Genomic DNA, 16,500 nt, shown 5'->3' on the forward strand with positions numbered 1-16,500 from the left:
ACCTTCCCAGGAGTGGCCGGCCGACCAAAATTACCCCAAGAGCGCAGAGACAACTCATCCGAGAGGCCACAAAAGACCCCAGGACAACATCTAAAGAACTGCAGGCCTCACTTGCCTCAATTAAGGTCAGTGTTCACGACTCCACCATAAGAAAGAGACTGGGCAAAAACGGCCTGCATGGCAGATTTCCAAGGCGCAAACCACTTTTAAGCAAAAAGAACATTATGGCTCGTCTCAATTTTGCTAAAAAACATCTCAATGATTGCCAAGACTTTTGGGAAAATATCTTGTGGACCGACGAGACAAAAGTTGAACTTTTTGGAAGGTGCGTGTCCCGTTACATCTGGCGTAAAAGTAACACAGCATTTCAGAAAAAGAACATCATACCAACAGTAAAATATGGTGGCGGTAGTGTGATGGTCTGGGGTTGTTTTGCTGCTTCAGGACCTGGAAGGCTTGCTGTGATAGATGGAACCATGAATTCTACTGTCTACCAAAAAATCCTGAAGGAGAATGTCCGGCCATCTGTTCGTCAACTCAAGCTGAAGCGATCTTGGGTGCTGCAGCAGGACAATGACCCAAAACAAACCAGCAAATCCACCTCTGAATGGCTGAAGAAAAACAAAATGAAGACTTTGGAGTGGCCTAGTCAAAGTCCTGACCTGAATCCTATTGAGATGTTGTGGCATGACCTTAAAAAGGCGGTTCATGCTAGAAAACCCTCAAATAAAGCTGAACTACAACAATTCTGCAAAGATGAGTGGGCCAAAATTCCTCCAGAGCACTGTAAAAGACTCGTTGCAAGTTATCGCAAACGCTTGATTGCAGTTATTGCTGCTAAGGGTGGCCCAACCAGTTATTAGGTTCAGGGGGCAATTACTTTTTCACACAGGGCCATGTAGGTTTGGATTTTTTTTCTCCCTAAATAATAAAAACCCTCATTTAAACACTGCATCTTGTGTTTACTTGTGTTATCTTTGACTAATAGTTAAATGTGTTTGATGATCAGAAACATTTTGTGTGACAAACATGCAAAAGAATAAGAAATCAGGAAGGGGGCAAATAGTTTTTCACACCACTGTAATTAATCCTTACTGGATGCAAAATAATACTATTGGGTTTAATTCATGTTTTATTGATTTTTTAGTAGACTTAAGGTATGAAGATCCAAATTACGTAAAGACCCTGTATCCAGAATACCTTTGGTCCTGAGCATTCTGGATAATGGGTCCTATACCTGTATCGATGCTCTACAACTATTACTGATGTACAAGGGTTACTACTATATGTCTATGAAACAAAGCAATGCTTTGCCACCAACTACAGTATGAGGAAAGATGGGTCAAGCTGTACCTCCCAGGCCCAATCTTATTGCTACATGGAGGACCCTTAGAATTCCGGACGGAACTTGACGTCCCTTTACTCCGATTTGATATTGTTTTGACCTCGTTCTCTTCTTTTTATGAAATCAATATGCCGCTTTACCTTGGGAGACATCACCATAGCCATTAGGCACAAGCAGATGATCCCATCTCCCTCAGTACTTCCCCGCTTGTAAAGCGCCACCTTCAACGCAACAGATCGATGCTCTTTGACCTCCCGACTGCAGAGCGATTTCCTCTAGGAGCAAAAATGTATAAAACAGCACCTGTCAAAAACAAGGAAAACTCTGGGGGCGCGCCCTGGAGACGCTTGCGCTTCACTGATTGGCCTTTGCGCTGTGATGTGACTACACTGCTGATTGGGCAGGGCGGGGCTGTCCGGGCAGTGGCAGCAGCCTCAGCAGCACATGGGTCAGTAGATGCAGGGAGCTCCGGTGACTTGCGTATCGCGTCTTGCTCCGGCTGTGTGTACTGTTGCCCCTGTGTAGCTGGATTCTGTCCCAGGCATCTGTGTTTAGTAAGTGAAACGCTGCGGGGAGGTGGACTGGGGAACCGAATCTATTGCAGCTGTATGGGTGGGAAGCAAGTCTTGCTTTGCATGTCTGAAATGAATCTCGGCCAGGGTGGGTTTGTTTATTTCCCCTTTAGCGGCTCCCACATCTGTGCTTCTGCATTTGCCATATTAGCTCATTATTAGTTGGTGCCTGGAGGGTACAGGCAACCGGAATCAACACTTAAATAAGTCAGTTATCAGTCTGCCTGCGTTATGCTGTCTAGAAGGGATGTACAGTCTGCATCTCCCTCAGCTTCTCAGCTACCACTCCCAATGGCCCTGGCCAGACGGGCACTAAATACTAGGATGCTGTAGCTCAACAGCTGGAGGAGCGCAGGGTGAACATGTTTGCCTTATGACTTTCCCACAGTGACACTGACTAACTGTAGATGGTTACAGTTCTGTCTGCTTAGACCCATGAAAATAAATACAAATAGAATTATGGTAACCTGGTTCCATATGCTGTTTTCATGTTGATAGCTGTGACCCCTGTCATGTTGTCAAACTGCACTCTTTAATAATAAGGGCACTGAAAGAGGGAGAGCTACATGTCTACTAAATATTTCTGGGGTGCATTTGATAGGATTCCTGGCACTAGGCGCAGGTCTTATTAATGTATCCATTCCCAGCAGTGCACTGCAGCCACACCTATTTCTGGCAATTCATTGTCATCTTATTTACTATCCCATTGACCCCTAGACTGTAATGACTTCAAACATGGCCTTTACAGCCATTGTCAATTCTGTAATACAGCTATTTAGTAATTATTCCGAGAGATCTTATTTGTACAGGTATGGAATCTATTATATAGAATTTTTAGGATATAGGTCTTCTGCATAAATGGTCTTTCTATAGTTTGGAGCATTGTACCTTATGGCTGCTAAAGAACCCAATAGCACTGTTTTACCACCAATATTATTTTGTACTATTTGCTTATTTACCATCAAGTAAAAGTACTATTTTATTATTATAGAGAAAAAATAGTCAAAAAAACAAGAATTGTTTGCTTATATAGTACTTTATGAGAAATTGCATTTTTGTATTTAAGAGCTTTATATGAGTACCAGGTTTACGGATAATAGATCCCATGTAAAGAGGAGAGCAGAACTAATGAATAACACTGTTGGTGAATGTAAGAAATACATTGTTCAAGTTAATAGATACTGCTACTTGGCAATATTTGGTGATAACACTATGTAAATACACTTATGGGTTATACATAAAAAAAGATGTTCAAGTGTAGAAAGAAAGGATCATAGCTTGCAGAACATGGGAAACACCTTATATAGTTTGGTGCATTATATTAGCAGCATCAGTACCAAAATAGTTATGAAGAAGTAAATATTTTTTTTTTTTTATGGGGAGGGATTTATACAAGCTGTTGGAAGAGATTCATAGGACCGTAGAAGTGAAAGTAGACAGGAGGCTTCATGCATTTTTAATGAAAGTGCCCATTAGGTGGCTGCTCGATATGTTTACAAGGATGCTACATATTTTTCAGAAATGGGTGTGGCTGCTAAACATCTATTGGCATTTTCAGTGGAAACTTGCTAAAAATTGGAATTAATTTCTAAAACAGAAAACAGTAATCATAAGTGCAACTTACACTATTTGAATTACAAATAAAGTGTTGATACGTTAATTTTATGTTGTGGGTTGGTTTGAAAGTAACAGGAAATGCAACCTGTCAGTGTATTCAGAAATAGGATTGTAGGATGTATTGTCCCAGTTGATATCAAGGGAGGTATTGCAATGTCATGTGCAAATCTCTGGCAGAGATATTGAGAAGAGTGACAAAGCACTATGTGCGCACCCCAATTACAAAATTGTCTAATTAGGGTCAATACATCTCCCTGGGTAGGGGAGCAAAGGGCTAAATCCTATAATAAAATCATGCTTATGTTAGGGCAGGATTACTTGATTAGCTTGCAGCAATCAGCTTATCCTAGTGTACTGTGGGTAATAATGCAGCTTGGAGCTGAGCTTTTCCTGCTCTTTCTTTGCACTGAGCTCTTCACCATCAGACTGTAGGAAATTGCCACTTGTAGAATGTACTTATGTCAGTGTGCTAAAGCAAGAAACGGCTGGTTTGGTGTGAATAACTGCCACAAGGACAGCATAGCCTTCTTTTACTTTGTAATTAGTATTGATACAAACACACCAGTCAAATGATTTATAGCTTGTCAGTTAAGTAACTCCAGGACTGACATAGAGGACCCCTTGTTGGAAACTTCCCAAGCAGCCAAGGGGGTTAACACACTCACAATTTCTTGGGTTCAGAAGGAATCTGAATGAAGGAGGCATCTGATATATCCGCTATGCACAGGAAAACTAGATTAGAATTCTTCCTTTCAATAAGAAAATTGTTAATCAGTCGCAGGTGTTACTTTCAGTTGCTGTGTCACCGTTAAAATTTTTTTATGCGTGTTCCTAAAAATAACATGATAATGTATGAGGGTTGGATAGCAAGGGTTGTACCCACGGCTAGACAGCCTGCATGGGACCCCATTATCATCTTACTGCTATCATCTAGACCAGTGCTGTCCAACTTCTGTTGTACCGAGGGCCGGAATTTTTCCGACCTACGTGGTGGAGGGACGATAATGGAAGCCAGTTTTGACCACTCCCCTTTTTGAAACCGCACCCACTTGAAACCACACCCATGTTATCACATGACCATACCCATATTAATGGTTGTAGTACAGCAAAAACCTGCCATACTCTGCCTGCCCTACCCTGCCTGTGTGCCATACTCTGCCTGCCCTACCCTGCCTTTGTGTGTGCCATACTCTGCCTTCCCTACCCTGCCTGTGTGTGCCATACTCTGCCTGCCCTACCCTGCCTGCGTGCCATACTTTCACTGTGTGTGCCATTCTTGGCTGGTTTGTGCCATACTTGGCCTGTGTGTGCCATACTCTGCCTGCCCTACCCTGCCTGTATGTGCCATACTCTGCCTGCCCTACTCTGCCTGTGTGCACCATACTCTGCCTTCCCTACCCTGCCTGCGTGTGCCATACTTTCACTGTGTGTGCCATTCTTGGCTGGTTTGTGCCAAACTTGGCCTGTGTGTGCCATATTCTGCCTGCCCTACTCTACCTGTGTGTGCCATACTCTGCCTTCCCTACCCTGCCTGTGTGTGCCATACTCTGCTTGCCGTATGCTGCCTGTGTGTATGGCACACACATGCATCATAAAGTGACACAATGCTGGCACTGCTCCTACAGTCTGCACAATAACTATAAATTTAAAAACTTTTTAATTGCAGTACCACCTCAGTATATGTTCTTTTTGTAGTATGCAGGGATTATTTGTGGGTTTCTACTGCTCCTGAGTTGTGAACAGGGGAACAATGGGGTGATTACTGCCTGAGCCTGAGGTGTGAACACTGCAGGGGGTGAACAATGCAGAGATTAAAAGGTGTGAACAGTACAGGGGATTACATATTTAAACAATACAGCCTGATTACAGCCTGAATCTGAGGTGTGAGCATGGCGGGGGGGGCAGTTAATCACAGTACTGATACCATTTAAAGCTTACACAAGAGTAAGCCATCAAAGCAGCCAGACAGGTGGGGGGCCACACAGAGGGGGGTCGGCCCGCGGGCCGCCAGTTGGACAGCACTGATCTAGACTTATTAACCATCAAGGTAGGAGTGGCTCTCCAGTTCCAGTGCAAGGAGATTATAGACAGATAGGGGATGTTTTTTTCAGCGCACCAGAGTCCACCCATTTAGATTAGAGGAACGGACCTTTCATTTGAAGCAGTGTAGGTGGTTTTTCATGGTGAGGTTGGGAAATGCCCTTCTGAGTGACGTTGTGATGGCAGATTCTGTTAATGCAAAATATCCAAGGCTATTGTGATACTAAAATCTACAGTTAGTATTTATGTTGGTATATCTGGTTTATGTATGTGAGTGTATAGATAGGTCAGAATAGGTCTGCATGTGCTGGGTTCACTTAGAAGGGTTGAATTGATGGACTCTATGTAACTACGTAAGTACAGTTTGGCTGTCAGTACAGTTTTGGCTGTCAGATGCTTGAGGTGGTAGGTTCGCGGCACCGCGTATGCCATCCCACCATCCATTTACATTCTAGCCAGTGGGATGGCATTGCGGGGAGATCAGTACCCCGCGACAACAGATATTTGTAGCACAGCGACTAATCTCCCCATATGTTGCTGCCCTTAGGTGTCAACTCAGATTATCAATCAGAAAATGAGGTTTGCCTGTCATAAAAGCTGATGCTACAGGGCTGATCATGAAATTCTAATGCACATTGCATCAGTTTCAGAGCTGCCATGTACTAATAATAGTAGTTTTATTTACTAATAAGCCTTATATTCTGACATTTATATTCTATATATACTATATATTGTGCGTTGGTCCCTAAGCTCAGTAACTAAAAACGTGTGCAGTGAATCAGCAGAAAAGAAGATGGAGAGCTAATATTTGGAGCCACAGGGCTGTAGTTGCCCAAAACATAATGTTCAACATTTCTGCCTGACTTCTTTAGTTAAGCTTTAGTTCTCCTTTAACATTTTATCTTGTTCAGTTTGATAATGGTTTTGAATTCTCAGGCTGCAGCAAGTACAAATTATGGAAAGATTATTGACTGCTTTGTTGCTGCAGTACAGGTCAGATTTATTTGTGGTGTATGGTTTTAAATGCATCTTTATCATATATATGTACTGTTTTACTGGAGCCTGAAACTTTGCTGAGTTATTATAATACACTTGGCACATTGTCTATTCCCGAAAATGTCTGAAGGAGTCCAAAGTTACAAGTTAAAATGTTTGTATGGATCAACCCACTCACAGGCCAGATGCTACTGTTTAACTTAGAAGTTAGAATGATAAAACAAAGCATAGTTTGAATTTTATCTAGGTATCGCACAGAGAGGCTTATTTACAGAAAACAAAAGGCTACAGTATGGGGCCGCAGAGAAGATAACTGGTGAATATTAAGTGGCTTTCCTTGTATTGTAGTGTGTGCCAATATCTGTTGCTGATGTTGCATACCTATTTAAAATGGTAAAGCAATGAGCAGACTTATCAGGGTTTGCTTTGGCTGCTAGTTTTTTTTTATTTCTGTTTTTCTAAGGGCTGTGGCACACGGGAGGATATTAGTCGCTGTGCGACAATTCTCCCTTGCTGCGGGTGACTAATCTCCCCGAAATGCCATCCCACCGGCTAAAATGTAAATCGCTGGTGGGATGGCATACGCGGCCCTGCGATCGCCGAAAGGCAACTTCGTCGATTTCAGCAAATCGCCGCGTATGCCATCCCACCGGCGATTAACATTTTAGCCGGTGGGATGGCATTTCGGGAGATTAGTCACCCGCGACAAGGGAGATTTGTGTGCCACAGCCCTAAAAGTATTATTTCAAATCTAGAAATATATAATAAATAGAAATATATAACAACTTATTAAATAACAGGCGTATTTAGGGATGTAAGGATCATTCAAAATTAGCAGAAAGTACCCAGGTAACACATCAATTATTTTTCTATTTGTTTGTAGATAACCTAGAAAGTGCCACCTTGTTATTTACTACCAAAATGTAATGTGTGTAATTTTGTGTTGTACAGGCGCTTGCACATTTATTTTGCCTGTAATAAAGTGAGAAATGCACAAACATGTCTAACGTTGTTTTGTAAGTGCAAGATATAAGGATAGATACTAAATATGGGAGGCAATAAGCAAACCTGGTGGGTTCTGGCAGGCGTTCCTTTGCTTTCTCTCTTCAATTAGCATTTTCTTCTTTTTTCAACATCTACCAAAGAGATTAGTCGTGAGACTGTGTCCCAGCCAGTTTCCCCAAGACCATGTGTTGTAGATTTTCCCATATGGTTAACACTAGCAAAAAGGGTAATGAGGATCATGGACAAAACAATCAGTGGATATTTACTAGCAAGCCAGAACTTAAGCATAATAATGAGATTTACAGTGGTACCTGTGAACCCTTTAAAATTTTCTGTTTTATGTTCTATACTTTATATGAATGTGACCTAAACATCATCTGATTCAAACAAGTCCTAAAAGTAGATGAGGAAAACCAAGTTAAACAAATTAAACCAAAGTTAAACAAATCAAACCAAAATTATTATATTTGATCATGTATTTATTGAAAAAAAAAATGATCCAATAACATATCTGCGGGCAAATGTAAGTGAATTGTACTCTCAGTATTTGGTGCAGCAATAACTGCAACTAAACGTTTGCGGTAACTATTGATCAGTCCTGCCCATTCCTCCATACAGAACAGCTTTAGCTCTTGGATGTTGGTGGGTTTCCTCACATGAAACGTTCGCTTTAGGTCTTTCCACAACAATTGGATTAAGGTCAGAACTTTGACTTGGATATTCCAGAAGATTTACTTTATACTTCTTTAACTATTCTTTGGTAGAACAACTTGTGCGTTTAGGATTGCATGACCCACTATCTCTTGAGATTCAGTTCATGGACAAATGCCTTGACATTTTCCTTTAGAATGCTCTGGTACAGTTCAGAATTAATTGTTCCATCAATGATAACAAGCCATCCAGACCCAGATGCAGAAAAACAGGCCCAAACCAAAACACTCCGACCGCCATGTTTCACAGATGGGATAAAGTTCTTATGCTGGAAAGTAGTGTTTTTCTCCAAATGTAACGCTCCTCATTTAAGCCCAAAAGTTCTCTTTTGGCTTCATCTGTCCACAAAGCATTCTTCCAGTATCCTTCTGGTTTGTCCACTTGATATTTAGCAATATTTTTGTCTCTCCCAACATAGAGTCTTGTTCATGCTGTATAATCCAGTAATTTCCTTATCTAGTTTGAAGCTCTGCCCCATTTAGTATCCGGAGTGTTCCTTCTCCATTGAAAAGAAAGTTGGTCAAGGAAGTGCCTGGTTTCTACAGCATGTTTCTGCTTAATGTGGCCACAAGCTGATAAAAGCTGTGATGGACTAAGACGACAGCTTAACGCCCTGTACATGGGGCCCTTAGACAGACCTACCAATATCTGACCAGAAATCAGACAGATGCCGATGGTTAGGTTTAAAAATCCCATTGGGCAATGAAGTGCATTGACACACTGCTGCGGCCCTTATGTGCCAAGTGCCTACATTCTGTCAATGACATTCAATCTCACCAAACAAGTGAATCTTTTAGTGTATGGCCACTGTTGGATACACTATGTAGGGAGAGGGGTATGTCATTTTGGAGGCTGTTCAGAGTTGTCTAAGGGATTTTGAAATAAAAAGACTTACTTATCCTGTATAACAGATCTTGCATTTGTTTGGTTGCTTTTATAGAAACAAAATTCAAGGAGAACAAAAACCCCAGAAAAAAAACTGAAAGCATTCCTTTTATGTATTTATCAGTACAGACACTGAATCAGATAAAGGTTTGTGCATTAGTTTGCTTCACATGTATGATATATGGGATAAATGGTCATGAGGTTATGTATACCTATAAATTATACTGTTAAAATATATCCTATATTTGAGGTTCTAGAGCTGATAAAATAAGCAGATAACACTTGCCTTGCATTAGTTACTGTAGCCAATTAGTAGCCATTTCAACCACCACATTAAAAAAAATGGTCAGGGATTCAATTTTTCTTGTCCCAAGATATTGTTTTTCCTTTGCCCTACACAATAATACAGTTTTTTTTATCACTGTAAGTAAGAGAAAATCATATCTATCTAAGGCAGAATCTTTCTGACCACAGGTTTTTGTCTGTGTACTGTAGCTCTGTTATTAATTACATCCAATGTTTTTTTAGCTAAGCTTAGATGAGATAGCGATTAAAACTGGTGCTTATAACCAAGTTAAAGTATCTGAAAATTTTCATGACGCTGGTACTTGGCAACAGCTTTGAGTAGAATTATATAGCGAGTTCATTTGAGAGGGAAGCTTCCAGAATCCCTTAGGGGTGACCTCCACAAGAGAATTAGCTGAATACCACATTCAAATTATTCTGCATTTTGCATATAAAAATGTAAGCACTATTGTCAAAACTACATAATTTGTGGAAAAAGGGTGTTGCCTTCAGTTGTCCTGTACTTTAAAGTCACATGCCATGTACCCTCATATGTAATAAAAGGTACTAGCTTTGCCCATGTGCAAAGAACCCATAACAACCAATAAGATGTTTGCTTTAAAACAGGTAAAATAGTAAATGGTACCTGCTGGTTGGTTGTTATGGATTACTGCACCTGGGCAAACAGAATGTCTTTTATTACATAACACTTTGTACTTGGTTAAATCTATAAGATTTATCACCCTGCCTTATTTACTTTAAATAAATATTTAATAGCCCACTTTCCAAGTCCACATATTTTTATGATAAATGAAGTCATCTGCCTTGGATAATTATGCCTAACCATGGTCTTTTCAGACTTTTTGGACTTGAGTTCCCCTTTGATCTGGAGAATTTAAAAATGCTCTTTTGCTATAGTTATAATTTTGTCTTAAGCAGCAAATGAACATTTTATCCCATTTATGCCTTTTAAGCTACACTCATCAACCTAGGGTGGTACAGAAACCTCTTTCCTGTAATGGCCTATAGCATGATCATTTATGTGCACATTCATAATGATGGTTGTTTAATAACCCAAATGTACCAAAATGGCATATTTTATAGTCAAAGGTTTGGTTTGTCAATTGGCAATAACATTGGTTCACAAATTTACATAATTAGGCTTTTGATCTAGTAGTGCACCACAATTACTACGTTGTTACAACAGCAGGGGAAATAATAAATGGCACAACATTATCTCTGATGCCTACCATATGGAGTGGATTTTTTTAAATTAATAAAACATAACTTGCATTAGGGTAGAGAACATCCTGAGTTAGCCACATGTCAACTGGCCTCTTGTTTTAGCTGTGGTATAAAATATAAGAGCTGAAACAAAATTAATTACTTCGCTTGTTCTGCTTTTTTTCAGTTAATTGGAAGGCAGCAGAGAGCTGTAATTCTATTGAACTGGAACCTAGTCTGTTCTGAATCAGTGAACTTTCAAGTCACTAGTAAAGGAATTGCTTTGTTTGACCTGCTGTATATATCAGTGCAATGTGCACACTTAGTTTTTTAAATTAACCACATAGAATGACATCTTAATTCCTAGTAGACATATTTCAGTTTTCCATATTTTTCAAGCTACCTGTATCCCACAAATAACTAAAAACATCATCATTCAACTACCATTAATGTCAGCGAGCATAGAGTGAAACTGCCACCATGGTAGCTTTTCCTTCAAAGACTAACAGACTTGATGCTTTACCATTATATATGTATGTATATTTTTATTTATATAGCGCTACTTATGTATGCAGCACTGTACAGCAGCACAATAAATTAATAAACAAAGATCAGGCCATTACAATAATAAGTAAATGAATACAGAGTATAATAATAAATACAAATAAATTAAAAGTACAGTTGCATTAAAGATTCCACAGAGCTAAGAGACAAGAGGCTGGAGGTCCCTGCACCAAAGAGCTTACAGTTTAAATAGGGTAACTTACAGACACAAATAGGAGGGTATTAAGTGCTGCAGGTTATGGTGGGTGCAATATAAGTGCCATCGCTTGTGTGTGCATTTTCAGGTGAGAATCATGTGGAATTGGTCTATGTTGCCCCTTTCATATGATTACAGTTTACTTCAGTGGGAAGTAATGGTAAGAAGTTTATGGCATTTTGTTTGTGGAAAAAAATATGCTGATCAACAAACCACAAAAATTATACTTGTGCAGATCTGTTGTCCGCATCTCTTGGTGTTTATTTCCCTGTTAATGGAAATCATGGTGTGACCCACACTGTGCATTATACACTGTATTCTCAGTACAAAGGTACCGTGCAAAAAGTATGGCACTGGCAAAGTATGCATGCCAATTTATTGTGGGTGACAACATTATAGTTAATATTATACATAGTAATCCATGTACTTGGTTGAAAAGTCCTTTAATATAGACACATTTGATGCAGGATGTGTTAATATTAACCAGTTTAAATCTGTAATTGTGCCTTATTTAGATTTTACTTATATTTGTTGCTTTGTTTGTACGCAACATTTGTACATTTTTATATAAAATCATGAGCTGCATGGATCATATGCTACTGTGCATCAGGCCTTATATCTTGTGTATTGAACTGGTATGTTTGCACACATTTTATGCAAAATATCACTTCTATAATGTACAGCTTGTTAAATGGGATGTTCACCTTTAAAACACATTCATGATATATAACAGATTTTCCCATTTGAATAATATAGGCATTGGTTCCAAGATATTTACCTTTAAGTCATTAGGTGGATATTCAAGTTTTGACTAGAACACAGAAAAACATGAAGGGAGTTTACTTGGTTAACACTTTGCATTTTTTCCTCCCTGGAACAAGCAGACTGCTAACCACCAATAACATAGTGTGATGTGGATATAGAATATCTCAGTGGGAAGAATGGTGGCTTCAGTTCTGAGTGCAACAATTATGATTGGTATACTAATAGCTGTTGGGGGGTTATAATGCAAGGTGCCTATACTGCTCTTTAAATAATTAACAGTGCAGATGCCTTATACATAGCTATACATTCCCCTGCTGCTAAATGTCAATAACTATAATAGCTATGATTTATGTTGCATAGCAAAAAACCAAGATCTCACAAGTATGTATGTCAGCAGGGAAGACTAGTAGTGTAATGGTGTTATTCTGCAGCATGTGGACTTTATAATGACATTTATTCTATTTCCTTAAGAATGCATTGTGGCTGCTAGGGAGCAGTATTTTGTATCTTTCCTTCTGCTTGAACTTTTCTGAACTGTCTACATTCTGCACGCAAAATAACAAAACTGGTTGTATTATTACTTATGGCATACTGTGATTTAATTCATAAATGTTCATCACAGTGTCTGACACCTGCATTGACTAGGATTTGATAAGAATTGCCTTGCAGCAGCAGGTGTTTGGATAGAGCAATTAGCATTATTTGCAATGTAGTTATGTACATTAAATTAGGAATGCACCGAACCCACTTTTTTGGGTTTGGTTGTACCTCTGGACCCACCCAGCAGGATTCGGCTGAATCCTGAACCAAATCCGAATCCTTACTACCATATTCTGACTAGGATCGGAAGGGGTTAAAAAAATGTTTTATGCTAATTAGGATCCGGATTCGGTTCGGCCGGGACCACAGATCCGGCTGAAACCGAATCCTTAAAAAACTGAATCCGGGATTCAGTGCATCCCTACATTAAATATTGATTTACAGAGCCTGGTATATATATTTATGTTAGGGGGCTCTAATAACTGTGTTAAGGTGAATTTCTTTAGGTGCATGTCAGTTTTGTGTTCAGGCATAATACACTAAGGAAATACTGAAAATAACTCCTCTTCAAGAAAGGTATTGAATAAGGCATATTATTCAAAAAAATGGAATCAATCAGCCTTCTGGTGCAAGGCATGTGTATATAGACCCAAGAATCTTTTTATATGCCCATAGCTTAGTGAACATTTTTGCACTTGCTTTTGTAAATGAGACTATTTTGCTTTAGTTAGTTACGTGCAGCTAAGGCGGTTGTACCTACATCTGGCTGTAAATGTACTAATAATATTGTTTTGTATAATTATTTATGTGTATGATGCCCTGCCAGGTCTGGCCCATATTCATGTACTATGGATATTGTTCATGTTCGTGGTATTGGGCAGGTTAGAAAATTAGCCGATCAGTGCCAGCCAGTGTCGGACTGAGATGCCAGGGGCCCACCAGAAAACCTTGGACCATATTCCCACTTTCTAAACTATTATTCCTCAACTTCTTCATTATCCAAGTCTCTTTTTTCCATATAGAAATAGAGAATGACCATGCAATAGGCCAAATAGTCGGAAGCAAAAAGGGCCCACTGACACCTGGGCCCACCGGGAGTTTTCCTGGGATCCTGGTGGGCCAGTGTGACACTGGTGCCAGCTAGTTCATGGAGCATTAGCAGATTAAGAAGTAAAGAGCAGCTGTAGCTTTGTTTCAATTTCTGGTGTTCAGTCATTTTGCATGAACAATTGGAACAATAGGAAAATGGCCATACTGTGTGTGGGCCACTCAGACTCTAGTTCTCTGTTCGGCCCATGGCCTATTTGGACAAAGAGAGGATATTTAGTCGGCCATTGTATGGACACCTTAAAAATCTTACTAAATCTGCTAATTTAGATTTTTTTACAGTTTTTATTTTGTTATCTTTGCACAGAACTTGCATTATGTTTAGAAAGTGAAGTTAATATTGGTACATTCTGCTGCAAGTGCACAAAACAGAAATACACTAGTACTATCTGGCACCTGAGTGGTGGACTCATAAACACTGCTTAAATCACATATAGTTTCTCTTCAGGTACTCTTCACTTAAAGAATCTAGGTAAGTTGACGTGACAATTATACTCTTAGATAAAAATTGAACTAAGTAACATAATATGCACAGGAAACAACATTCTAAACTTATTACATACAATTATTGAGTAAATAGTGTGACTGTTCAATTTTCATTAAAGGATTAAATTACCTATTCTTCAGATACTAGATCTTTGTAAGTGGTTTTCACTAGGCAGTGTTTTAAATATTCCATGGTGGTTTAGATTAGCTACATGTAACCTCCAATGTGATTTTAACAGAGTTGCAGTTTACAATATTTGTAACAATGTATTTTCGCTTCACTGTGTGTGCCATCTCTTTTTGTCCCTCTTTCCATTTTTCCAATGCTGGGAGGCATGAGGATATTTGATGTTTTATTATATTTGATATTTGATATTGCATCTGCAGGACTCAATTCCAATGGTTTTTGCCCAGTTTTCAGAATGTTGAAAAACAAGCAGAAGGTTTTGACTCTTGACAGCCCCTTGAAAAACTGGGCTGTCCGGGTCAAAACTGAACAAGTGGCAACCCTAGCTAGGGTCCAATGTATCCTAGCAACCAGGCAGTGGTTTGAAAGGAAGACAGAGGAGGGTCTAAATAGAAAGATAAGTAATAAAAAGTAAACATAACAATAAAGTTGTTGCCTCACAGAGCAATAGTTTTTTGTCTGATGGAGTTGGTGACCCCCATTTAAAAGCTGGAAGAGAAAGGCAAATAATTCAAAAACGATAAAAAATAAAAAATGAAGACCAACTGAAAAGTTGCTAAGAATAGTTTATTCCATAACATACTAAAAGTTAACCTGAATGAACCACCCCTTTAAACAAAGAGGGATCATAAACAAAGTGGCAACCATAATTAGTCTAAAACATAGAAAGCAGTCCTAGTAAGTGAATATATGTTTGTATTTTGGGATAAAACGATGGGAGTCTATAATCGGCACTCAAAAAGTATTGCACACTGCAGACTTATAAAGAACTTGCCTTTTTTCAGTGGAGGTTGTGCAGACACTTTTTCTAATCTTAATTATTGGTAATTCGTTTTGTTTTTCTTCTTTAGTAATACAGAAAACATTAAGGCTCTGCTGTTTCAATGGCTGAAACATGACAGATAACTGACACTTTGCATATATGTAGAAATCATAAATCAGCTAATTTTATATCATCCGTGTAGTTGGGTTGGGGGTAGAATAGCTTAGTATGTGTGTGTATGTATGACTATGTTGATAGTTAGATTCTGGTGTATTAAATTAATGTGTTGAATATCTTACACTAAATATGTTTCATTTCTACTGTTATATAATACAAATAGGTAGAAAACATTCTACCTAATATTCTGCTATGGGTCACTGCCCAATAGAGCTTGCAATATTTCCCATGGTGAAGCTGAAACTGAACCTGGAACAACTGAGAAAATACTTTAAAGGGAAAGTTCACCTCTTAGCCTGTTTTAAACATTCTCATTTAATGCCAGTGTTGTTAAAAGTGAAAATCTGCAAAGAAGTGTTGAATCTGTTAAATTGCCGAGATTTAATCAGATTAGATTCTGACACTTTTTCCTGCCGTGTGGTCCAGTGCAGTTGCAGCTTTCTCTAGCTGTGTGATCGTTTGAATAGCTTCATTTAAAGTGAATGTTGATAAACATTATTTGCAATAGACGGCTAAGAATAATAGCAGCTGTTAATACATAATGTATTTTGTAATTCTTCCTATCCATTTCAGAACTTAATGTGCTTTTACAGATGTTTCTTATAATGGAACTCTTGGATGTCAAGGCATATTAGTGGGTGAGGCCTGATTGTTAGGCCGAACTGGCATTTCTCTCACCTCAGGATGTTGAAATGCTTCCTGTCTCCTAGTCACTTAACTAATTTGCTGCTGTCAGCACATACACAAGTCGAGCCTATCTGATGTCAATACTTAGCAATCTTGAATTACTCTGGACTACAAATCTTATGCTCATGTTTCATTTCCAAGACTTATAGATTTATGGCATTTCATCGTCCCAGAACGAGAAATGATCCTTTCTCATTTACTCTTAGAGAAGCTGCCTATTTCCATTTAACTAAACTACTGATTACTCTATTTAAAGTGTGGTTGCCCAGTAAGGAAAATAAAGATCTATATGTTGTAAGTAAGCATATTCTTTTCTTGGTACTTTATAAAATCTGTTGAATGTTAGCA

At 39.0% G+C, this 16,500-nt stretch overlaps 1 protein-coding gene across 3 annotated transcripts in view; it reads left to right on the forward strand.

Annotated features, from left to right (window-relative positions):
- ank2 (ankyrin 2, neuronal) overlaps positions 1-16,500 on the forward strand; it is a 284,604-nt gene that overhangs the window by 33,909 nt on the left and 234,195 nt on the right. For 2 of the 3 annotated variants that reach the window (XM_031902887.1, XM_031902900.1), the window contains exon 1: positions 1,743-1,899. The exons of the other annotated variant lie outside the window; for it this stretch is intronic. The gene's annotated coding sequence lies outside the window, so the exon portion shown is untranslated. Of the gene's footprint in view, positions 1-1,742; positions 1,900-16,500 lie in introns of those variants that run through there. 3 annotated transcript variants of the gene reach the window in all.

The sequence above is a fragment of the Xenopus tropicalis genome, chromosome 1 (assembly GCF_000004195.4).
Source record: "Xenopus tropicalis strain Nigerian chromosome 1, UCB_Xtro_10.0, whole genome shotgun sequence".
NCBI classification, from domain to species: domain Eukaryota; kingdom Metazoa; phylum Chordata; class Amphibia; order Anura; family Pipidae; genus Xenopus; species Xenopus tropicalis.